This window comes from Rana temporaria, chromosome 11 (assembly GCF_905171775.1).
Source record: "Rana temporaria chromosome 11, aRanTem1.1, whole genome shotgun sequence".
NCBI lineage: Eukaryota > Metazoa > Chordata > Amphibia > Anura > Ranidae > Rana > Rana temporaria.
In genome coordinates this window covers 138,254,756-138,281,756 of record NC_053499.1, presented here as the reverse complement: position 1 = coordinate 138,281,756, position 27,001 = coordinate 138,254,756, and the positions used below count along the sequence as shown (strand labels likewise).

At 36.2% G+C, this 27,001-nt stretch overlaps 1 protein-coding gene across 2 annotated transcripts in view; it reads left to right on the top strand.

Annotated features, from left to right (window-relative positions):
• The first annotated feature begins 4,098 nt into the window (after nucleotides 1-4,098).
• The window catches only part of CDH8 (cadherin 8), a 507,519-nt gene continuing 484,616 nt past the window's right edge, over nucleotides 4,099-27,001 (top strand). Inside the window, exon 1 of one of the 2 annotated variants that reach the window (XM_040329195.1) lies at nucleotides 4,099-4,523. The gene's annotated coding sequence lies outside the window, so the exon portion shown is untranslated. Of the gene's footprint in view, nucleotides 4,524-5,031; nucleotides 5,695-27,001 lie in introns of those variants that run through there. The other variant, XM_040329196.1, reaches the window with a different exon arrangement.

Sequence of the window (27,001 nt, the reverse complement as noted above, 5' to 3'; positions counted from 1 at the left end):
TGAATGATTGAATTTAAGCCTGTATGGGTACCAATAGATTGTTCGCCACTTTGATCTTTTTGATCGAATCACACATCGATCGAATAATACAATTAAAGCCTGTATGGTCCCCATTAGGTTGTTGACAATTTAGACTGTTTTGATAGAAACTCACATCGATCGGAAAATAAACAATAATCACATACGACCAATATTACTTAGCCTAGGGTTCCTCTATTGCGACCCGAAAGTTGCACGAATTTGCCGCAGTTGTTTGCCGCAGTTTTGATGACTTGAAGCAATGCCGGTGTAATCTCGAGGTCTATGGACCTCACGTCACATCAAAGTCGGACCAAAGTAGTACAGGGACTACTTTGAAGTCGCTGTGACTTGACGTCGCACAGATATGAACAGTACTCATTGGAAATCATGGGGTATGACTTGCCATGCGACTTTGCAGTCCCAAACATGACAAGTCGCACAAGTGGAAACCGAGCCTTATGGTCCCATTTCCCCCCAACCTGGCAGACAATGTAAGGCCCCTTTGACACTTGTGCAACTTGTCATGCGACTTGCGGCTGCAAAGTCTCATGGCAAGTTGTACCCCATGATTTCCAAAGAGTACCGTTCATATTTGTGCAACTTCAAGGTAGTCCCTGCACTAATTTGGTCCGACTTTGAGGTGACTTGATACACAGGCATTGCTTCAAAGTGTGTCAAAGTCGCAGCAAAATCACATATAGGTTGTGCGACTTTCAGGTTACACAAGTGTGAATGGGGCCTTACGCAGCACACACAGTCTAAGGAAACGCTTTGCAAAAACTGAACGATTGCTGTCAGATTGTCAGGTCAGATCTGACACCGATAACGAAACAATGGCAAAATCGCATCGCGTTTGGGGTGCCATTCAGGCCTTGTTTAGACATAGCAGTAAAAAAAAAAAATGCATGCTTGAGACATATCCTCTGCAATAGGCAGCATACATGGGGGTGGTTTACATGCCCCAGCTGTGATGCTTCGCTTTACACCTGCGCCAAAGTTCACCCGACAAGTAGTGATTGGCGGACGGCAAAGCACATGGAACACTACAGAGTCTAGCATACAAGGAAGCAATGGGGTACTGCAAAGCGGATTGGGCTTCAGAGTCTCCGTTCACTCCTGAGCGATCCGAATCGCTGGCGGAATCGCCATGATTTTTCCCGCAATTCCCAAATCGCGGCAAATCACAGGACGCTTGTGCGATTCCATTACTTCTCAATGGCACCCCAATCGTGGTGCAATTTTGCAGTGATAAATCATGCTGCAAATCGCAACATGCGATGCTGTTGCTTAAAAAAAGCTTCTGCTCCTTTTTGAGCAACAGCACTTTGAGATTTGCCGCAATTGCAGCGCAATTTATCAAGCGACAATCGGGGCAAAATCGGTAATTGGTAATGGCATCGCACAAGCGTCCTGTGATTTGCCACAATTTCAAAGCGCAGGCACAATCGCAGCAAATAAAGGATAATGGTACCCAAATGTGCATCAAATGTTGTGGAATCATGGGCATGTTCTGTGTGCTCCAGTTTTAGTAAATCTCATCCATTATCTATTCACATCTTTTTTTATCTATTTATTTATTTTTTTATATTTATTTTTATCGTTTTTTTATGTATTTTTTTATAATTATTTATTTATGTTTTTAATTATATTTATGTTTTTTATTTAGATTTAAATTTAGATTTAGATTTTTATTTATTTATTTTTATTTTGTTTATTTATTTTTACATTTTTAATCAGTTCTTTGTATTTATTTATGATTATGTTTTTTTTTTATTTACCTTTATATTTTGATTTATTTTTATATATTTTTTTATTTTGATTTTTTTCCCCTCTTTTTATTCTTCTTAATTTTGTTTATATTCATATTTTTTATCTAGTTTTATTTATGTATTTTTTATATATTTTGATTTTTTAAACATATCATCACCATCACCCCTGCCAATCCATCATCACTCCTTCCTATAGCTGCAAGGGTTAAACACCCTGGGACCCTTTAAATAACAAACCCCCCTGCAATCGCGGCAAATCGCAACATGCAACTGTCGCACATTGCAATTTTCCGCAATTGCAGCGCAATTTATCATGCGTCAATCATGGCAAAATGATGCAGTGATTGGGGTGCCATTAAAGAGTAATGCTATCCCAAAAGCGTCCCGGGATTTAAGTTTTTACGTTTTTTTTATGTATATTTTATAATTATTTATTTACATGTTTATTTATATGTATGTTTTTTATTTAGATGAAAATTTAGATTTAGATTTGTATTTATTTATTTTTAATTTGTTTATTAATTTGTATATTTTTAATCGATTTTTATATTTATTTATGATTATGTTTTATTTTTTCTTATTTACCTTTATATTAATGTATTTTTCTATATATTTTTTAATTTTGTTTATTTTTCCATCACTCTTTCCCATAGCTGCAAGGGTTAATCACCCTGGGACCCTCTTTGTATATTCATTTATTTTTATACATATATTTTTTTGTATTTTGTTTATATTTATATTTTTTAGATAGTTTTATATTAATGTATTTCTATGTTTTTTATGTATTTTTATATGTTTTATGTATTTATTTATTTTTATTTATTTTTATTCAGAGCCATATCATCATCAACACCCCTGCCAATCCATCATCACTCTTTCCCATAGCTGCAAGGGTTAATCACCCTGGGACCCTCTTTGTATATTATTTATTTTTTTATATTTTTTTTTCTTTGAAATTTTGTTTATATTTATATTTTTTTGCTAGCTTTATATTAATGTATTTCTATGTTTTTTTTATGTATTTTTATATATATTTATACAGAGCCATATCATCACAAACACCCCTGCCAATCCATCATCACTCTTTCCCATAGCTGCAAGGGTTAATCACCCTGGGACCCTCTTTGTATATTATTTTTTTTTTTATATTTTTTTTTCTTTGAAATTTTGTTTATATTTATATTTTTTTGCTAGCTTTATATTAATGTATTTCTATGTTTTTTTTATGTATTTTTATATATATTTATACAGAGCCATATCATCACAAACACCCCTGCCAATCCATCATCACTCTTTCCCATAGCTGCAAGGGTTAATCACCCTGGGACCCTCTTTGTATATTATTTTTTTTTTTATATTTTTTTTTCTTTGAAATTTTGTTTATATTTATATTTTTTTGCTAGCTTTATATTAATGTATTTCTATGTTTTTTTTAATGTATTTTTATATATATTTATACAGAGCCATATCATCACAAACACCCCTGCCAATCCATCATCACTCCTTCCCATTGCTGCAAGGGTTAATCACCCTGTATCTTTGTATAGTCATTAATTTTTTTATATATATATATATTTTTTTTTTTTAAATTTTGTTTATATTTATATTTTTTATCTAGTTTTATATTTATCTAATTCTATGTTTTCTATGTATTTTTATATTTTGTATTTATTTTTATACAGAGCCATATCATCACCAACACCCCTGCCAATCCATCATCACTCTTTCCCATTGCTGCAAGGGTTAATCACCCTGTATCTTTGTATAGTCATTAATTTTTATATATATATATTTTTTATTTATTTTACATTTTGTTTATATTTATATTTTTTAGCTAGTTTTATATTAATGTATTTCTATGTTTTTTATGTATTGTTATATTTTGTATTTATTTTTATACAGAGCCATATCATCACCAACACCCCTGCCAATCCATCATCACTCTTTCCCATAGCTGCAAGGGTTAATCACCCTGGGACCCTTTAAATAACAACCCCCCAGGAGGACCCCTGGATCATTCCAACATCCTATCTATATCAATCAATTAAAAACACCCCCCTGATATTAATTACAATCCCAGGGGGGGATCAGCCTAATCCCTCGGCAGCCGAGGGGTTAACGGTCGCCTGCCTGCCGTCAGGACAACGATTGAATCAACAATGACAAGAAAAGTTGGGCACTTGGCTTGAAATGATAATAAAGAAGAAGAAGGAGAGAAAAGGAAAGGAAAGGGAAAAAAAAAAGAAAAAAAGAAAAAGCGTCCATGAATGTTCAATCGACGGACCAGCCTCCCCAGACTGGCAGCCCAATAAGAGCTGACAGGGGAGGCTCTTGGTAAGATCACTTTCTCAAACCCTTCACTGTTTTGCTCAGCAGCCAGGCACATTGGAGCAGCTCACTGATAAAATTCGAGGATTTACTGGGAATATCCCTCTCGCCTCTTTTGTCTGCGTGTGCTTTTCTTTTTTTTTTTCTCTTTTTTCCTTTGCTCTCTCTCTCTCTCCCTTTCTCAATGCACTGCTGATGTGCGGAGACACAGACCTGCATCTTATTCATCAGGACCCATAGAGCCGGAGAAGAGAAGAGAGTGCATCACTATGAATAGGATCAGGAGCCTGGCTGAGTGAGGGGCTTATCCAGGATCCAGCTTTGGCACTATTAGAAGTCAATCATTATTGTTCTTTTTTTATATTTTTTTTTATTGGCCGGAGGAACAAACTGATCACTGGCACAGTAAGTACCTACCTTCCTCTTTTTCTTTTATTTGTGGTGCACTTTTTAGGGGGGTCTCATTTAATCTCAGAGTTTCTTATGATTAAGGCGACTGCTTGGGGTCATCCTGCAGTATAAGGTCCATCAGAGTTTGGTGTGATAGTGATGCAGAGTCCCCCCCCCCTCCCCCCCATCCCTTTACATTTTATCACTGTTTGCATTTCAAGCAGATGTCAGCTTGCCATCATGTCCTGTAATGTTTTTTTTTGCGTGCTGAGGATAAATATCATTGGCGACCCTCCTATGTAAATTGATGGAGATCAGTCTAAGGGGGGGGGGGGTCCTTCAGATCGAGAGGGAACAGGTGGGGTGAGGACCTGTAAGATTTACACCTACTGCATGACACTTGCTTGGAGTCGACTATTTAGATATTCTAATTTGATTGCAGCTGCTTGTCAGATTCTAGCTGTAGGTGGCAGGTACTTTCCTTCCTCTCCTTTCCTCATCTCTCCTTTGACTTCCTACAAAACCCCAGCAATTCCAAAAAACTTATCCCTGGCAGGTTAGAGACATCATTAAAATATGAAGTGGTGGCTAGACGTAGCCTTATGTGCCTGGAGCTTAATGCTCTGCTCCGGCTCTTGCATCTAGGGACCCGTGCACTACGGAAACGTCTTGCGTTGATGACACTTGATGGTGCAATAGAACAGATTCTGGATTCCCACCACTGGTATTGCTGAAGCCCGGTGTCTATTCTCCCTTTTTCCATTGGCACCGAAGGGTTAAGCCGCTGCAGCACCATGCAAATCCGGAGAGCACTGCAATAGATAAGCATCGGAATTAATTACAGAAAAATGATGGAAAGAGCCACGCAAAAACTGTAATATTAAAGTACGAGAGGGACAGTCAAATCGTATGGAAAGGTTTTGCATGGATGCATGGAGAGGCTTACCGTATAATCCAACAGGTTCGCAGAATAGAGGAACAGCCTACCTGTTTCTGGGCAGGTGAAGTTGCCAATATTTGAATATGTTCTAAGAGGAAATGAGAAGTGTCTACAAAATTTTGTTTGAAACCTGTTGGAGCTCTGGGTTGCAACCATTTTTTTTTTTTTGCATGCAGTTTAAAGGAGTTACCGGTTGTCCCTAGTTATCCATCTACTCAGCGATTCATACCTCAAGCTGAGCTTCAGGTAGGTTGACTATGAATAAAAAAAAGTTGTCTATCACATTTTTATATCACAGAAGCCATATATAAAACATTACACAAAATTAGCACCGGCACCACGCTGGTTACATCTCACTAGGTCCTCAGAACTGGCATTCAAATAACAGTTCGGGGTTTTTTTTTCGAAACCTTTGAAAAAAAGAAATATAGAAATATAGATTCATACCTATTCATATCCATAAGGGATTTTACAGCCCAAAATTGCCTCCCGGATTTTTTTTTTCTTCATGAGCACTAGGATTTGATGTGTCCACTGGAGGTCTGTCCTTTCTTTAATTATTTTTGCGGCACGGCACCGCCGGATGAATATCAAATGTGGGACGTTTGTGGGTATTTCCATATATACATCTCAGATAGATTTAATTTGAGACGTGTTGCTGCATTTTAATTGATGCTCAAAAGATAAGATGGCAGAGAAGGGCAGGTGTAACTAGGAGAGACAAAAAAAAGTATAAATATTTTATGATCGCACGTGCGCTGTCTCATTTCCATATCGCGGTGTTTTTGGTATCTTATGCAAATTTTGGATACAGCCAAATAGAAGTGTGCCATCATTAAGCAACTCAGTGGTTTACTTCCTATAGACACAACTGTACAGTCATTTTTTTTTTAACCAATTGAGGGCCAAAATGCTACATTTTATGTTATTATATGATGACTTATATTGAAAAAAGGTCTTACTGTTTTGTGAAAAACACTTTTATGGAAGTATTGGGAAAGGGCCAATCAACACCTATTTTTTTTTTTTTTTTAGTCCACTAAATTAAGTAACCAGTTTTGGGAGACTTTATGAAACTATATATATAGGCTTTACCTGTGCCTCCCATTACCTTAAGTTTTCAAAAAGGATGATCCGTGTGACAGAACAGTCTTTGAGCCATACCTGTAAAAAGAATTAAAAAAAAAAACTTTACTTTTGCCTTCCATTACCTTAAATTTTCAAAAAGGATGATTTTTTGTGACAGCTTTGTAAAAAAAAAACACAATTATGGGAGTATTGGAAAACAGCCAATCAACTCCCATTTTTTAAATGATTTTCTAAAGTAAAAAAAAAAAAAAGTAAATTAAGTAACCAGTTTTGTAAGACTTTTTGAATAGTAAAAAAAAAAGCCTTACCTTTGCCTTTCATTACCTTAAGTGTTAAAAGGATGATTCTTGTGACAGCTTTGTGAAAAACACATTTCTGGCCGTATTGGAAAATGGCCAATTTTTTTTTTTTTTAATCTGGTAAATTAAGTAACCAGCTTTCGGAGACTTTTTGAATAAAAAAAAAATGTACCTTTGCCTTCCATTACCTTACGTTTTGAAAAAGGATGATCCTTGTGACAGCCTAAACAACAGTCTTTGAGTCATACCTGTAAAGATGGCATTTTCTGTCTGTCATCTGCTTCGTAATTATTGATTCTTCGCTTTCGCTCGACAGTCAAGGAATACTCACAGGACGCCTGACAAGTTTACTGGCTTTTTAATGAGTCTGCAAATAATAGTTTGGAGATCTCTGGGGCAAGTAGGTCCTTTCTAGGGTTGTAGGTCAGTTAGTTCACCGTACATATTCGATGTACACAGATGACTTTGGCTACCAGATAAAATGTTTGAATAAATCACAAGTAAACTATAAGGTTGTCCAAAGTCTAGAGGTTCTTCTTCTGATTTTCAAAACAAAAAGTAAATATCGTAATAGTCACAAAATACACTATTAGTGCATTATGTGCAAAATGTTTGGATACAAGTACATTTTAAGGTTGTCCAAAGTCTACAGGTTCTTTTTCTGAATTTCAAAAAAGTAAGACCCCTAAAAGTCACAAAATACACTATTAGTGCATTATGTGCAAAATATTTGGATACAAGTACATTTTAAGGTTGTCCAAAGTCTAAAGGTTCTTTTTCTGATTTTCAAAAAAGTAAGACCCCCTAATAGTCACAAAATACACAATTAGTGCCCTATGTGCAAAATATTTGGATAAAAGCAAAATTTAAGGTTGTCCAAAGTCTAGAGGTTCTTTTTCTGATTTTCAAAAAAGTAAGACCCCTATTAGGCACAAAATACACTATCAGTGCATTATGTGATATAGCTTTTGGTATTTTTCGTCAAGGTTACTTTATTTAAATTGGAATAAAATTAAGATGAATTATTAATAATTGATTTGGAAGGCAACAAGGAACAGATGGCAGACATAAATGATTAGTTGGATGTACGTAGTATGGGGGTCATATGGGGATAAAGATATATCATCTATATACTCAGTGTGAAATTCATGGGATATTTATAATGTTATGAAATAGAGCTTCACATAAAGAGCATCTCTAATTTGCAAAATATCTCTTTTTTTTTACATAGAGAACTGAGAAAATTCAAGTTGTATCTGTTGAGCTTTTTGTGATAGGTTTCTTTACCTAGGTATGATTGACTAAGTGATTTTGTATGTCTTGATTTAGATGGTAGGAAATTAAACTTTCCATCCATTGGGGTCCGTCTGTTGTTTACGCTTGAACAATCTCAGCTCATGAAAGGCAGTATCAATGGCTTTTGTTACTCAAGCACGTTTGTTGGAACATATTTAATACTTTGTATTATCACTCACCATGAAGAGCAGCCTACATTTTAAGACCCTTTTATTGGCAAAAGGCCCCTAAACACTCAAAGGACGATCATTTTGTTCAATCTTTTTCCTACCTTGTTGTAATACCATAATTATATCTTCATTGTAACTTTCTCAAAGTTTTTTTTCTTAAGGCCCTGTAGGGAAGGAACTAAAGTGTAATTCTCCAAACGTAAATGACAACAAAAAATAGTAAACTCAACGGGTTTCTGAATGTGGATGGAACAAAGCTACTGATCTGAAGTTTGTTAGCAAAGGCAGGGGGTTCAAACGTTCTATGTGTACATTCAATTTCTATAACAGCTGGCTCTGGGTATAACAAAGACTATTATTAAGCCGTGTGAAAAATGTAAAATCTCTTCTCATTATGTTTACTACACCGCTGATGTGATTGAACTTTTCAGGCTGGTTATAGTGACTGCAATTACTTATAAAATGTCTTCTAGAAGAAGGAAAAAAATATTACACATGAATCCTAGTTGGCAATCTAGATTAAATGCTTAGCTGTAAACTGTGTATATTCTTGGCTTGAAAGAGGCAATCAAAGAAAGACCATTTGTAATGTTGAAATGTTAATATGTCAAGTTGTTCATTTCTCCTGTTTCGGTGTGTTCTCGCCTGGATAAAAAGCTTCCCGATTTGTCTTTACTTTGTCTTTGACAGTTGATGTTCAAGGAAGTAGATCCTAAAATTTTACTTGCTGTCAAAGGTGACCGGCCAGATGGATCAAATGGTTCATTTTGTATACTCTATACAACAAGTATAGTAAAGTACTTGTGAGTTTGGTTGTTGACAATACAGCAGCGTGCCCTTCAGCAGGTTGCCTACTGTGCTGTCCAACATAGACTAAGTTCAGACAATCATAAGGACCTGCTACAGAAAGCTTTTCTTTAATAGTATGAGCTAGGAATCCGATTTCATACATGGCTTTAAAAGTTCTGATGAAAACTGGCCCCCTTCTTTTGAATGCAAGTACCTTAAAGTAGGAATGGAAGCATTCCAACAAATACTGTTCTAGTAAATTGTCTTCATGGACACATTGGGGTTGATTAGCCAGCGGTGTACATTACAGCTCACTGCATTACCTTAAATTATCAATGATGAAATTCCAAATTTGTGATTGGATGAGTGTATATAATACAAGGATCTTCACAAAGAGCACATAGCTATATATACTACTTTTGAACTGGCATCTAAGCTATTAAAAAGTTGTCCTATTGATTTAGATAGGAGGAGACATTTTTCAATGTAATAGCAATAAATATCTACCACTTTTTCCAAGTATGAATAAGCAGAAGATGCAACGTTTTTGAGAGTTTATTTAAAAATGCCAATGGGTGGTGAGCCAAAGAAACCATAGTTCTCCTGCCATCAGTTTAGGGCAGCCAGAAGGATGAAGATCGGTTGAGAGGTTACTCTAGTTTGGACACCATTAAAAACAAACCCAACACATGTCTATACTGGTAATATGAATGTATGTCCTTGATTTAAACAATCTTCTTTAAAATAAAGAACAAGGTGTATATAGTGAGCCTTTACCCTTAAATGGTAATTAGTGTCAGTTGTCTATAACAAGAAAAGAGGATACAATAAAGTCTATACTCATTGTATGTCTTCTACAAGATATATTTTTGTATTGACCTAAATATGCAAAATTTATGGTCATTACATTCAGATTTGGAATACTTTATTAATCCCAAAGAAGATCCTGTTCACAAGTGCTTTTACTGACTACCCTGATCAAAGATTTTGCTGCCTATTTTCTCTTAACTTCGTTCATTGAGTCTTAGAATGCCCAGCTCGTGAGTCTACTACTGCAGCTGGCTTATTTCATAAGGCCGTTCAATGAGAAAGGACATTGTGCAGAGCCCCGTAACACATTTCAGCTACTGGATCCATATCAGTAAAATATGGATTTTGATAGTTTGCTATGGGTTACTGCACTTTTCACATTATCGTTGCTCTTTGCTCTGCTTTGTTAATAAGCCAAGATATGCATTGGTGTTGGCAAGGTAAAAGTTCTGGCAGACAATAGAGAACTGAACGTAGAGAGATGGATTTACAGAACTGGAAACTCATTTTATATCTCACACAAAAAAGGAGGGACTAAAGTCATCTTTATACCACATTGCATCATATAGAGATGGGTTGAGTTGACAATTTGGAGTATACAAAACTACTAATAAATACCCTAAAGCCTGCATCCTCCACCAAAAAACTAAAATAAATAAAAATACCCTAATGCTTAGTTTCTAAAAATGTTCATATTGTTTCCCGTTATTACTAGAAATTTTTACAAGACATCCTTTAATTGTTTCTGAACGTCCCCTAAAATATGTTCAATTATTACCAGTAACTCCTCAATGGATTTAATGACTGTTTAAATGCAAAAACAACATTATAGTAAAGGATCAGCAATCATCTTTTAGCTCACCGTTCAGTTCCCATGTGGTGGACTCTACATTTTAAACATTATCTTTTTTCCTTACATTGTCTTGAAAATAAGCAAGCCTATCAGGATGGTGTCCGCTGCTTAAGGAACATACTCCAGGACTGTTAACTTTTAGGGAGCCAGGGTCCTGGGAATAGACTTTTTACATTGAGGTCAACACACCCAATAAGGATATGCTTGCTCCATTTAAGTAATAATGAATATACTGAAGCATGGATGTACCTCCAAAGTACCTTCATAAAAAAACAACATCAATGGCAGCTCCCATGTTTTTTTTTTCCTGAGTTCCTTTAAATACAAAATAATACCAGTCAGAAATGTACTTTAAACTTCAAACTGCTGCGTTGGGCTGTGAAATTACCCATTGAATCTGTCAGGAGCACTAGAGGCACAAGTATCACTGACTGGGAATCTTCAATAAATTGTCAAGTTCTATTACAACATTGATTGACCAATTGATTCATCGAAACTGAGACACTTTATACAGTATTTGAAGAATAACATAAAAGATGCTGAAATGGTATTCTAGTGTAATAAAAACAATCTATACATCAATTCAATATAGTTGTAGGTTCGATCTATAATAGAAAGAGTGAAGGCATTAATGTTGTTGTATAGAAGGCTAAAGTTTAGTAGTAGTGGTAGTAGTAGTAGTAGTAACAATTTTATTTTGAACATGTAAAAAAAAAAAATTATACAAAGCCAAGCAATTTCCAAATATGTATTTCTATGGGGTATCCTCTAGGGGGCCAATGACACCAGAGTTATGGTGTCACTATCTTTTTAGTGGAATTGTAGAATTACATGGGTAATAGTGATAGGGACGGGTGAATCTGCTTGGGTTCGGTTCATTAGGGTTCAGCAAATAAGACTTCGGCAAATTCGAACTTATGCCGCGTACACACGATCGGTCAAACTGATGAGAACGGTCTGATGGACCGTTTTCATCGGACCAAACTGATCGTGTGTGGGCCCCATCGGTTATTTATTCATAGGTTAAAAAAAGCAATCTTGTTTTAAATTTAACCGATGGAAAAAAAACGATCGTTAGTAGGCACGACCATCGGTTAAAAATCCACGCATGCTCAGAATCAAGTCGACGCATGCTTGGAGGCATTGAACTTATTTTTTTTCAGCACTTCGTGTTTTACGTCACCGCGTTCTGACACAATAGTTTTTTTAACAGATGGTGTGTAGGCACGACTGACCATCAGTCAGCTTCATCGGTTAACCGATGAAAACGGTCAATCAGACCGTTCTCATCGGATGGACCAATCGTGTGTACACGGCATTAGGACGCAAATTTAATTAAAGTCTATGGGAAGGGAGGGGGATAGGAACCTTGGTGTTAAATTCTGGCCCCTTTATGGCTAATAGGTAAACTGCTGCAAAAGAAAAAGGCAGGGGAAGCTGAACACTGACGTGGACCAATTCTAAAACATTTATTTGAAAAATTCCATATAGAGACGAGAGGGTCTTTTCATGCAGCTTTGAGGGCAGCATTGGAAATACACAAATCCTTGAAATAACATGCTTGGAGAATTCCTTAATGCTTTACCTGGTGGTAAAGGACTATACAATTATCATAGATAGTCTCAGTGACAGCATATAATAGCAGCACATATTTGATTGTGGAACAGATTTTTTTTTTATTAGTTTTGCTTACATACAGCAACAGTATCCCAATCTGAATCAAATGCCTTTTTTTTCAGGTAGTTTTGGAAGCTACTAATGCTTTTTCATTAAATGTTAACAGACCTCCTTTGAGGGGTAGATAGTAATTGGCCAGTAGCTTACTGTGGCTGTGGCTGTGGCTGTCACTGTCCTTGCTGATGCAAAGTTGTCCTGCCCACCAGTCAATGTCTATCCAGTTCTCATTATGAATGGTGGTTGTAAACCTCTGGCATGAAAAATGTACAAAGTATATCTTTGTATGGCGTGTAACAGCCATAATCCAAAGCACTGTGTAATATTGTTTCTGCTGCCTCTTCCCTCTGCATTAGTCACTAATAATAGTCCATGCTAACTCCACAGAATTCCGGGTCATAGCCCGGGACCCTTCCAGCACACAGCAGCTGACTGAGAGCGTCAGCTCTGTATATTTTCCCATGAGACTATGTAGAAGGGGTTGTGTCTATTCCCTCCAGCTTTCAGGTTTCACCAAGCTCTGTGCTCTAGCTTTTCAATGTGTGTCAAATCAGATTTCTGCCCCCTGCCTTCTATTGCTGAGAAAGGTCCTTTGATTTGTGTACTTTGAACAGATCTGGAGAAGAGGTGGCCACAGATAAACAGTTCCAACTTATGTAGGAGGATTTTTTTTCATCTCTGTGTATCATTTGAGTCTGGTCACTTCACTGGGTATACTTTATCTAAGGTTTTACAATTTTAAGATACTACAGAGGTTACAACAGTGTAAAATTGGCCATCAGCAGGGCATTTTTAATTAGGGATAATAGGCCAGAGTGGTGTATGTCTAACATTTAATGTATCTATGAGGATAAAGATGTGTGGTGAATTTAAGTGATATAAGGTGTGTTGGTTTAGGTGCACACTATTTTTGCTCTTTTATTTAAGTGATGCTGTGAACAAAAGGCAGCCACTAGAACTGTTCCACTCTAAACTCCCCAAACTTTAAAAAAAGCCCTATCAACATAAAATGAAAAAAAAACACAATTAAGATGAAAACAAAAATATAAAATAAATGTTTCCCCTAAAATAAAAGCCCCATCCATCCTACAACATAAAATAAAAAAACAATATAGCTTCAAACAAATGAAAATCACAAAATGCCCTCTTTTTTAAAGATAAAAAAAAATACTTTTTTCCGTCAACAGCTTCCAATTCATTGACACTATGGCTACTCTGTACCCCATTTTATAATGAGGGGGGCTTGCTAAAAACAAAAGCCCCAGTGTTGGCACTTGTAAGCCTGTTGGTCATAGTTCAAAGGCCATGCATTGCATTACAATTTAAAAAAAATCTCAGAAATATAGAGTCTGCAGGATTTGCCTCAAACCCATGGTATTGGCAAAACAAAACCTTATTCCTACAGCAGAAAAAGGAACCAGAAACTCAAAGCTGAACTTTAGACATATATAAAAGACACAAATAATGCAGCTATGTAATCATAAATGCATTATTAAATATAGTGTAGGTACTTGAATCTGACCTGGTGTCCACCCCTGTACAGAAGGTCTAGCCTAGGGGTAGACGACCTCAGCCCTCCAGCTGTTTTGAAACTACAAGTCCTATGAGACATTGCAAGACCCAGACAATAACAGGCATGACTCCTAGAGGCAGAGGCATGGTAGGATTTGTAGTTTCACCACAGCTGGAGGGCCTAGGTTGCCTATCCCTGGTCTAGGCATTGGGGGCAAACAGATCATTAGCTGATCAGAAACATGCTGATAGGAGGAGAAAGCAAAGTGGCACAGAGATGGGCTCACCACTGAGCTTCTTGTCCAGTCACAGACTAGGGGCAGGTTAGGGGGGAGTTGGGTTCAGAGGAAGGGGATTGAATGATGCTGACCATCAAACTGAGGACCTCTAGTGGCAGAAAATAGTACCGTCCTGGAAATCTCTAAATTGAAGGTAAATCTTACAGCAAAAACTATTTTTTTTGTATTGTATCTTTTGATAGGCTATTTTTATCTTATTATTTTTGGCTGGTGTTCTGTTTTAAACTTGGAGAAGAACTTCGGGTTGTCATAATAAAACTATAAGTTGGATGAAGGGTGATCTATGAGTTAAAAAGCAGCACTATAAAACAGACGAGGTACCAAGCCCCACCACCTTCTATCCAAATCTACGTTTTTACCGGAGTTCCACTTTTCATTTTTTACAGACAGAAATGCACTCACAACTGAAAATGTAAGTAAGTGAGTGCATTTTGTATTTTATGTTATAATGATCATTCACTCTAAACTAGATTGTTTATTAATTTTTACTTAAAATATCACTTGGACCTGTAAAGGCTTTTGTATCAGTGCCCTTGCATAGTGTTGCAAATTTTCTTTGAATTGAATAGCCAGATCAGAGTTTGCACTGCTGATTAATAAGCAATGGAATGTTAATTATTATTTTTATTATATACAATATGTCTCCATTGTTTAATTTCCCCCACATTTATGTGATATTTCCTTACATATGACAGAGGTTTTTTTTAATGCTTTCTTCCTATGCAGGTTAGCTTAACAATGTGAGTTTTACTGAAATATGATTTTCTAAGAGCATAATTGTTACTTTGTCTGCTCTTTTTTTTCATATCCACAAACTTCTACGATTTAATTTAATAAGCAATGTAAATATGTTCAATAAGGCATAACAGCCTATTATAAAAAGCTAATTATCTGGTGGTAAAAGCAGATTTTTGATTTGTTGATTTAAATTGTTGTATAAATTCTCTGTTATATTACTGTGCCAAGGAGCAAAAACAGATATGCATTATCATCATTTTTTAAAAGTCAGATCAGCAAAAGAATGTGGCTGTTATTGCATATTGCCCCCTGGTTGAATAAAGGGAAAATATTTACAGCTAATCTATATTTTAGTTTTGGGACGCAATATCTAAAAGTAATTTTTTGTATAATTTAAATATTTGACAAGCTTGCTTTTAATAATTTGGTTGTGGTATTAAGTATAGAGGTTGATAGGCTAGTCACTAGAGGGAGCTCTTAGTGGCTTGATGTAATAACTTGTCTTTTTTGCTGAAAGCAGCAGCCCCCCTCACCCCCCTAATACGTACCTGAGCCCCATCTCGATCCAGGGATGTTGCATGAGAGAATTGGCTGTCCGGGACTATCCTTCCTCATTGGTTGAGACAGCATTGAGCGCCATTGGTTCCCACCGCTGTGAATCAAAGTCAGGACAGAGATCACTGGGAAGAGTAGATCCCCTGTCTGAATGGGGGTCTGCCTTGTTTACAAAAGCAGATCCATATTCTGCCTCTATATTATGCGATTGTGGGTGGCCAGTGGACATCGAGTACACCCAACCTGCTCTGGCGATTTGCGCAGGAGAGCCAACCTGACACCATATGCTGCATTAAAGTGATTGTAAACAAACACCTTGTAAAAAAACCTATTCAGGTTGAAATGGAATTGAAAGGCAAAACATGTATGAAATAAATTATAAATACCCTTTCTCCTTGTTTTTTTTAAAGTGATCACATTCCCTCTATTCTTAGCTGCCTAAGAGCTGGGGGAGGGAAAGCAGCAGCAGCAGACATCCCAGTGATTGGCTATGATTGGCTATGCAGGGGGGTGTGTGTTAGGATAGGCTGATCATTGGAAGAGCGTACACTAAGTTCCCAGCATAGCTAGAAAACTGTTCACAGTGTGCTCTCCCACTAAATGTGGTACATTTTTTAATAGCAAAGCAAGGGAACTGGCAGGAACACCAGGGATTTCACACAAAGGAAGCAATGCAAAGAGAATAGGATGCTTTCTCATATGAATACATGGTACAGCAGGCACATTTAAGGAATATGTAGGGTAACAAACGCTTGGGGCCGGATTCACAGTATTGTGAATTTGATGTGAGTTCGTGAATAGCAGGAGAATGTGACCGGCTCTCTATGGAACCAGTTCACATATCTCCGATATCTGCGAATTTGCACAGGAGCCCTGTGTGTCTTTTGGTCTGTTTCAGGTCCAAATTCAGCCTAAAAATCGCACTGAAATCAGACCTGAAACGGTGAACCAGGACGCACCGGATCCCTGCTGGGAGCTGCATTAGCATCCAGTGTGAACAGAGCATTAATTTTATTTTTCCTTTATCCATACCTGGTGATCCGCCAAGTAACACACTTCCTGTCCTAGGGTGTCTCTACTCTGGATGGAGGACGAAGGAGACATCTTTGGACAGAAGCATGGGGAGAGGGTAGTGTTTGATGCACTTGCAGATTGAGATGGACTTGACTAACAAGTTGACTAAAATAGTTTTTTCTCCTTTTCTGATAAAAGTTTTGCACTCTCCATTACTTACAATATGTAAGAAATCCAACAGGGAGAGTTGACCACCTCATAATGTCCGCGGCAGTTTTCGGACCGAAGCTCAAGCCTGACTAAATATAGTGCTGAAGGTATAAAAATGTGTCCAGTGGTTTCATTCTCCAGCATCTAGGAAAATAGAAATATTCATTTTGATTAGACCGACCTCCAAATGATAAAATCCAGTGGTGGTTGTGATTTGTTCATCAAGCCAAATAGGAGGTTCCTCACCTCTTGAAATGTTTTATCAAACAACAGTAAGAACCCTTTATTGTTGAAGTGCTGGATGGATGAAAGGTCACAAGGATCTAACTGTTCCCTAAGGCAGCCCATATCTTAATAATTTTTTTCATTCAACTAGAGAAAAGAAATGATCCTTCTAGTGTGTGGATGGGGGAATCTCTCCCAATGAGCTATTGTGTTCTGACAGCGAAGAAATCTCTGTTTCCCTGGGGATTGTGTGAAGGTTTTCCAATAGGCTGGTTGTACAGAAGTCAATCTGTAGCTTGACTTCTGTACAACCAGCTTGACCGTACATGGATCAAAATGAGTCCAGTCCCTACTGAAGCAGACACATTTTTATTCATGCTTTAGAGCAGCCCTTTTTTAACCAGGGTTCTGAGGAACACTAGGATTCCTCCAGAGGTTCCTTGAACTGTGGTTGATTGTCTTAACCCCTTAAGCTCCAGAAGATTTTACCCCCTTCATGAATAAGCCTTTTTTTACTAGTTAGCACTGTGTTTATTTAACAGGTTATTGCAACCCTGTACCTAAATTAAATTTAAATCATAATTGAAATCATTTTTTTTACACAAATAGAGTTTTCTTTTGGTAGTGCTTGATCACCTCTGTGATTATTTATTTATTTGTGCGCTATAAACCAAAAAAAGACTGAAAATGTGGGAAAAAATATATATTTAATTTGTTCTAAAGCCAATTAAAAAAAAATCGAATTAATTCATACATTTAGGCCAAAATATATTCTGCTACATGTTTTTGGTAAAAAAAAAAATCTCCAAAAATGTGTATTTATTGTTTCATTATTGGTTTGTAAGTTGCAGTGTCTACAAACTATAGTATATCTATCTATCTATCTATAGATATATATCTATATCTATATATATATATATATATATATCTATATATATATATATATATATATATATATATATATATATATATATATATATATATATATATATATATATATAGAGATCTATCTATATATCTATCTATATATATATATATATATCTATATATCTATATATATATATATATATATATATATATATATATATATATATATATATATATATATATATATATATATATATATATATATATATATATATATATATATATATATATATAGATATAGATATAGATATATTATATCTATATATACTGGAATTTGTATTTATTTATTTATTATTTTATACTAGTAATGGCAGTGTTAAGCAACTTATAGTGAGACTGGGATAGTGCAGCGGGCAGTCTGACACTAACTGATGCTCTGGGACGACGACTGACTAACTGACACTGTCATCACCAGTGACCCTAATATAGTAATCAGTGCTAACAATATAACTGTCACTGTACTAATGACACTGGCTGGGAAAGAGTTAATATTTAGGTACAATCAAGGGGTTAACAGTGTGCTTAACAATGTTTACTGAGTGCTGTTTTTACTAAACCAAGAGAGGAAAAAAACAGCACATTGCTGCTGTCTGTAAAGAGTCCTGTGTTGTTTACCAACACAGAGATCTCTACTGTCATGTTCTCATGATCAGCCGACTCTGGTCATAAATCATTGGGTGGAACCAGCTGATTGGCTTGGGCTGTAGCGAATGACAGCACAGCCGGGGCAGCGCACTTATGCATGCTCCCTACCTGGAACTGCGCTGCAGTATGTGTGGTAGGTGGTCCTGAAGTAGTTAATTTAATGGTGATTGCCATTTGGTAGTGCCTGCATAGTTTTTGGGCCAATTTAGCTGCCTGTAATGGTGGCATTCTGACCACTACTGTACAGGTTGCAATCTTCTTACTGACTGCCAATGTGAAGGGCATTTTTCCATACACCCTCAAGGAATTGGTTTTAAAAAGGGTTTCCTTGGGACCTGAAAATTATTTCATGGGTTCCTCTGGGGTAAAAAGGTTGAGAAAGACCACCTTAGAAAACCATTGCATTTACAGATCATGTAGAAAATGAGTTTTCCGATGCATGTAGTGATATCTTTTAGTACAATGCCCTGACCCCTCTGTGTTACTACAACGTAACATCTTGAGCAGACATTGGGATGTCCAGTTTCCTTGGAAATCTCATTCAGTGGATAATTGCATATTAGATGGGTTTTTTTTCTGCTCATTACATTTCTACATTTCTTGTAGCACAATACAGGCACATATACTGTATATATAATATATATATATATCAATTCCATTTGTCAGATGTCAGGTTTTATTGAATCTGAAGGGCACACTATATTGTGTAGTGCCCTCCCAGCACAAAACATACATAAACATGATTGTCCTCTTACAGTTGCTTATTACGGAAACGTTGCTGCCTACATATTAATTCATTGAGAAAACATCTTGTGTGGGAGAAGTGAGTCCTCTTAAAAGGAAAAGGTTAGCATGGAACATGTGTAACGGTGGCTTTCCGAGCAGAGCTGTCAGCCAATACAAATCAGAAACATAAGGCTGGAAGTAGTTCCAAAGCTAGAAGGAATCTACAAGAATAGAGCTCCAGGATCCGTCTACGTCCCACCTGTCTTGTGTGTTTTCTTCTCTCTTGTCTCATATCTACAGGACTTCTAGCGTATCTCTCCATCTCTTGTGTCTTCGTCTCCTTTTTTTTTTTTTTTTCTATCTCCTTCTATCTTCTAAGCATATGTTTGCCTTTCGCTACCTTTCCTTATCTCTATCTTCTTTTCTGCTTTTTATCTGATCTTCTGTATCTTGGTCCATATTTCTCTGTTATTTCACTGTCTTCCTCTCCTTCTTCATCTCTCTTTTCCTGTTTTTCACCATTCCTTTTTTATTTGTGTTTTGCTTCTCTCTGTCTATGTTTTTGACTCTCCTTGTCTTAGCTCCTTATTCGTTTTCTCCCCTACATCTGTCTACTTATTAATGTCTTTTATCCAGTCCTTTCTGTATAGGTATAGGGTATTTATTTTTAGTGCACAGATTTTAAATTTGGTTTCACCTCTTTATGATAACAAAGTTGACTTTGCATTAATTTTCTCTATCTGTCTGCTTTGATATCTTAAAGACTGTATATATCCAATGCACTATAGACTCTAATCTCCCAATGATCAATATGTATCATTATATATCTCATGTTCTGGAGCCTATATTGTAAGAAGCACTGGTGATTGTCTTTGTATCTTATATTGTACATACAGTATGCCAATTCCTATAACCTATACTGTCCAAATTATCAATGTCAGACTATAAATTATATATCTCATGTTCTAAAGCCTATGTCATCATAACCATCAGTGTTTGTCTGTATATTTCATGTACCCCTCATTGTTAACCCTATGCAATCCTAATTATTAGTGTCATCCTATGTAATTTATATATCCAAGGACGCATTTAGTATATGTTATTATTATTATTATTATTATTATTATTATTATTATTATCAGTGTCTTTCTGTGCATTTATCTTATGTAATTCATGTCCTATAGCCTATGGTATTTTATTGATCAGTGTTAGTCTATGCATCTTATATAGCTCATGCCCTGTAGCCCATACTACTATCAGCATTGATGTCTGTCTTTGTATCTTATATATCACATGTCCTATAGCCTAAGTTATTATCCCTAGTCCTAGAGCTGATGTTACCCTTATTATCAGTGACTTTCTGTGTGTTGTATTATCACACATGTCCTATAGTGTTTGTTACCTTTATTATCAGTGTATTTCTATGTATTGTATTATCCCATGTCCTTTAGTGTATGTTACCTTTATTATCAGCACCTTTTCATGTATTGTATTATCACATGTCCTTTAGTGTATGTTATCTTTTGTATTAGTGCCTTTCTATGTGTTGTATTATCCCATGTCCTAGACTAGGTTACCTTTATTATTAGTGTTTTTTCATGTATTGTATTATCACATATCCTTTAGTGTATGTTATCTTTAGTATTAGTGCCTTTCTATGTGTTGTATTATCCCATGTCCTAGACTATGTTACCTTAATTATTAGTGCTTTTTCATGTATTGTATTATCACATATCCTTTAGTGTATGTTATCTTTAGTATTAGTGCCTTTCTATGTGTTGTATTATCCCATGTCCTAGACTATGTTACCTTAATTATTAGTGCTTTTTCATGTATTGTATTATCACATATCCTTTAGTGTATGTTATCTTTAGTATTAGTGCCTTTCTATGTGTTGTATTATCCCATGTCCTATAGACTATGTTACCTTTATTATTAGTGTCTCTTCATGTATTGTATTATCCCATGTCCTAGTGTATTTTATCCTTATTATTAGTGACTTTCTATGTGTTGTTTTAATCCATGTCTTATAGACTATGTTATGTTTATTATCAGTGCCTTTAGATGTATCATATTATTCCATGTACTATAGTCTACATTATATTATCAGTGTCTTCCATGTTTCTTAGTATCCCATGCACTATAAACATAGTTATTATTATTCTCAATGACCATGTATCCAATTCCATGTATCAAATTATCCCAAATTATCCCATGTCCTATAGATTATACTATATTATCAATGCCTTTCTATGTAGCTTATTATCCCAGGTTCTATGGAGCCAGATGCCCAGTACACACAAGTGAAATTTCCGCCAGCAAAAGTCTGATGTGAGCTTATAATCGGAAATTTTGACCGTGTGTATGCTCCATCAGACTTTTGCTGGTGGAATCTCCGCCAGAAAAAGTTTGAGAGCAGGTTCTCAATTTTTCCGATGGAAAAAATTCCTATCGGAAAATCCATTCGTCTGTATGGAATTCTGACGGGGGAAAAAAAATATGCATGCCCGGAAGCATTGAACTTCTTTTTTTCGCCTTGTCGTAGTGTTGTACGTCACTGCATTCTTAAAGCTAGAAAGTTCAGAGAAATTTTGTGTTACCGTGGGTATGCAAGCCAAGCTTGAGTGGAATTCAGTCGGAAAAACCATCCAACCTTTATACAATGGAAATTCCGCTCGTGCGTACAGGGCATTAGTTACCTTTATTGTTGATTCCTTTCTATGTATCCTATACTGTAAATCCCATGTCCTATAGTCTATGCTGTCCTAATTATCAGTTCCTATGTATCGTATATATCCCATGTCTTAAAGCAGGCGTCTCAAACTGGCGGCCCTCCAGCTGTTGCAAAACTACAAGTCCAATGAGGTATTGCAAGAATGACAGTTACCAGCATGACTCCCACAGGCAGAGGCATGATGGGACTTGTAGTTTTACAACAGCTGGAGGGCCACCAGTTTGAGACCCTTGTCTTAAAGTATATATCTATCTATCTAATTATCTATCTATCTATCTATCTATCTATCTATCTATCTATCTATCTATCTATCTATCTATCTATCTATCTATCTTTTGTACCTTCTTTTTCTTTCTTTCTCTTTTTTTCTTCCTCTTTCTGTCTTTCTTTCTTTCTTTCTTTTGTTCTCTTTCTTTCTTTTCTAACTTTTCTATATTTCTCATATCTTTTTTTAGTGGATATTTATGAGTTAAATTTATTATTTGTATTATATTGCATTATGCAATCTCAAGACTAGATTTTATCTATCTATCTATCTATCTATCTATCTATCTATCTATCTATGTATCTTTCGTACCTTCTCTTTCTTTCTGTCTCTTTTTTTTCCTCTTTCTTTCTTTCTTTCTTTCTTTCTTTCTTTCTTTCTTTCTTTCTTTCTTTCTTTCTTTCTTTCTTTCTTTTTCTTTCTAACTTTTCTATATTTCTCATATCTTTTTTTAGTGGATATTTGTGAGTTAAATGTATTATTTGTATTATATTGCATTATACAATCTCAAGACTAGATTTTATTTGCAAAAAAAATTTATCTATCTATCTATCTATCTATCTATCTATCTATCTATCTATCTATCTATCTATCTATCTATCTATCTATCTATCCATCTATCTATATTTTGTGATTATCTCAGTGATTACACGGGTTATATTACTGCCAAAGACAGCCAAATCAATTACCCCAGGCAACAGCCCTCAGATACGCCATCTTCAAAATTGAATGAATATTCAAATAGCTTAATTAGACTTTGGTCATTAGGGTAATACTGACTAGAAAGGTTGTAGACAAATTTAGCAACATATTCTAACATATTGTAAAAAAAAAAAAAAAAAAACATTTATACTTAGAAAACTTTTTTTTCATTCTCAGTAGTCTACGCCAAAAAAAAGATGGTTTCCTATTGATTTCAATGAGTGACAATACTTTACACAGTGCTTGCAGCCTTCTTACTTAAAGGACCATATGTATGTTACATGCGGTTGAAATGGGCTTGAAAATGAACCATATTAGCACCGAGTTATTTAAACACGGAACGCTGCAATTAGGTTCCTTGTTAAAGTGTTCCGCATATTAATTACATACATATATTTGTGCCACAAGAAAGGGAATGATAAATTCTACCACCTTGTAAAGTGTAATAATTAAACGAAGGCTATGCGCAAGCTTTGCGTGTATCGTGTAACGATTATCCGGTTTCATTAGGGCTTAGGGACCATTGTGAGTCATATTTGTTGATATACATAATGATTAAAATCATTTGTGGAATTGATTGTTTTACAGTTGAATGTGATATCTCTCAGTTTGTGGAGAATAAAAGGGAGTGAAGGAAATGGTCTTTTCTAACTGATGCAGACTAGATTTGTAAAAGGATTAAATGAAGTGAGAAGGGAGGAAATTGCTCTAAATCCTGTTATACTGTATGGCTGTGTTATTAAACTGGAGTATAGGGAAAATAGCATTATAGCGGAGGACTATTGTATGAAAATGTTGAAGTCTTTCATATGGAATTCTCAATAACTGTGCCATATCCTCTGTTAATAAACTTAACTCCTTATTTCTGGCAAAGTTGCTTTGGTGAAGAAGCACGCTGGTCTTTTAAATTGAAACCTCAGCTTTAAAAATTCTATACACTCCTAAATATATTTTGAATTTATATATAACATTCCTAAAGGGTAACTCCACTTGTGGGTATCTCCATCTAATGTGGTAGTTTCCTGAAATACTATATACCATATGCGCTATGTGATTTTTTTTGAATAAGCAATTAACTGTGTCTTGGTGCTATGGCACAGCCAGCAGCACTGTAAGGCTGTGGTATCTATAACATCAGTTTTACCTGTTTATCTGCAACACTGTCTTCTCTACAGGAATTCAAAGTGCACAGTTGAAACTGCATTTCTGAGCTTAAAGGGGTTGTAAAGGTACATTTTTGTTCCCTAAATAGCTTCCTTTACCCTAGTGTAGTCCTCCTTCACTTACCTCATCCTTCCATTTTGCTTTTAAATGTCTTTATTTCTTCTGAGAAATCCTCACTTCCTGTTCTTCTGTCTGTAACTTCACACAGTAATGCAAGGCTTTCTCCCTGGTGTGGAGAAAGCCACTTGAGGGGGCAAGCAGGAGTGTCAGGACACTCTCTACTTTGCAGATAGAGAAAGAAGCTGTGTGTTAGTGGGCATCCTGACACTCCTGCTCGCCCCTTCAAGAGGCTTTCTCCACACCAGGGAGAAAGCCTCCCATTACTGTGTGGAGTTACAGACAGAAGAACAGGAAGTGAGGATTTCTCAGAAGAAATGAGGACATTTAAAAGCAAAATCGAAGGGTGAGGTAAGTGAAGGAGGACTGCACTAAGGTAAAGGAAGCTATTTAAGGATTTTTTTTTTTACCTTTACAACCCCTTTAAGGAGGCAAGGGTCAGGGATTTGATTACGCACACTGCACAGCACAGGGAGCAGAATGTCATCTGAGACCTGACTGGAGGGAGTGGATACAGGCTCATAGGGAAACATACACAGCTGAGGCTGTTACTGACCTGCTTTGTGCTGGAGGGCATGGCAGGACTGTCTCCCAGAATTGCTTGGTGTCAGGATAGATTATCAGAAGTGACTGCAGATAGCAGAGGGAGGAAAGAAAAGCTAGAAATCAAACTAGGTGCTTTGGATTGAGGCAAGTACACACCTTAGGGTGATATGCTTTGTTCCCTTACCATATCAGAGGTTTACCACAACATTAGGTGCTATTTAGAACACCTTAAATGTCATTGCACCTTCATGAATTAGGACCAACAAGATCAGATTATATGTCATATTCTAGGATTGTGTTCAATAATCTAAAGAATAAAATATTTGCAAGCAATACCAAACATTTGCACCACTGCTTGCAACAATCAGCAATGAGTTAATTAATACACAATATATTATCACCTTGGTAATTAGGGCAGGTGGGTCATTGAGAATTTTGCGGCTCTGTGAGGCTTAGATAGAAGTATACACAAGTGTCACACTCAGTGAGTCATTGGTGTTTGACTGATCTTTACACGTCTACATAAGTATCTGTGGATTAAATTCAATTTTTTTAAAATTTTCTCAGGCTGCACTTGTTGCCTTCTAAGTCGTATTTAAATTACATCTTACCAGTAGTTTCCAAAGGAACATTAACTTGCAAATATTGTCAGTGCCGTTGCAAGGCAACAATGTTCTTCATGACTTTTAATAAAACCCTGCCTGTTACGTGTAGTTGGCTTCTTTGTCTTCTCCCCAATGTTCTATGCAAGGTTATATTTGTCAGAAATATGCATGCGTAAGCTTGGAGCATGCTTGCACAAGCACATAACCACCTGATTTCCCTAAACAGAAATTGGGAGCTTTGTGTCTTCTCAAATGACAAAGCAGCTTTGTAATCATGGAACAATACGAGCTAAGCAAAAAAACAAGGTACACACTTGCAGTGAAGAGCGTAGACGTCATTTGATCATCCTTTTGTGGGAACAAAACCTTGGAATAGGGCATATATGTTGACCATAGCAAAAACTCTTTCCATTCCAATAATCTGAGAGGAGCACGTACCGGGGCATGGTCAGTTTTTTTCTATCAACTAACTGTCACATCTGCCTTGGCAGCCAACTGAAGTCCATAAGTTTCTTCTTTTATCATGGCCTTTTTAACAGCTTTGCTGTATTTCTTCAATTATTTATATATTGTACAATTATATTATACTGACAACTGGTGATTTAATTTTGTAGTTGACATTTTTGGGTAGATGGCTGCATTGGTCAATTAATATAGCTCAAGTAACATCATGCTATGGATAGCTCATAACATCTGCTATGTATATTATGACAGAGTTTCCCTTTCCATTATGGATTTTTTAAATACTTTACATTGTGGAGAATATAGCAGATAGACTGAGACATCATGGCTGAGATGACAGAACCTGGAAGTCCCATGAAGAGGTGTCTACTCACTAAAGGGAAGATAGTTATGCAGTTGGAATTCATATCTGATTTCGCCCATAATACCAAAAGATGATTAGAAACACAATGTGATTTTTTTTTTAGGATATACTATATAATAAAAAGACACATGTCCATCTAGTTCAACCTATAAATGAAAAAAAAAAAAAAAAAAAAAAAAATATATATATATATATATATATATATATATATATATATAAAATCCCATATACACAGTCCTATACCCACAGTTGATTCAGAGGAAGGCAAAAACCTACAGCAAAGCATGATCCATTTTGCTCCAGCGGGTCAAAAAATTCCTTCCTGATCCCCCGAGAGGCAATCGGATATTCCCTGGATCAGCTTTACCTATAAATATTAGTACTCAGTTATATTCTGTACATTTAGGAAAGAATCCAGGCCTTTTTTTAAAAGCAATCTACTGAGCTGGCCAGAACCACCTCTGGAGGGAGTCTATTCCACTTTTTTACAGCTCTTAGGCCGCGTACACACGGTCGGTCCAAACCGATGAAAACGGACTGAAGGACCTTTTCATTGGTCCAAACGATAGTGTGTGGGCCCCATCGGTCAGTTATCCTTCGGTCAAAAATTTTAGAACTTGCTTTAAAATTGAACCGATGGACGCCTAACCGGTAGGTCAAAACCGATGGTTAGTACGCAAAAGCATCGGTTAAAAACCCACGCATGCTCAGAATCAAGCTTGGAAGCTTTGAACTTCATTTTTCTCTGCTTGTCGTTGTGTTT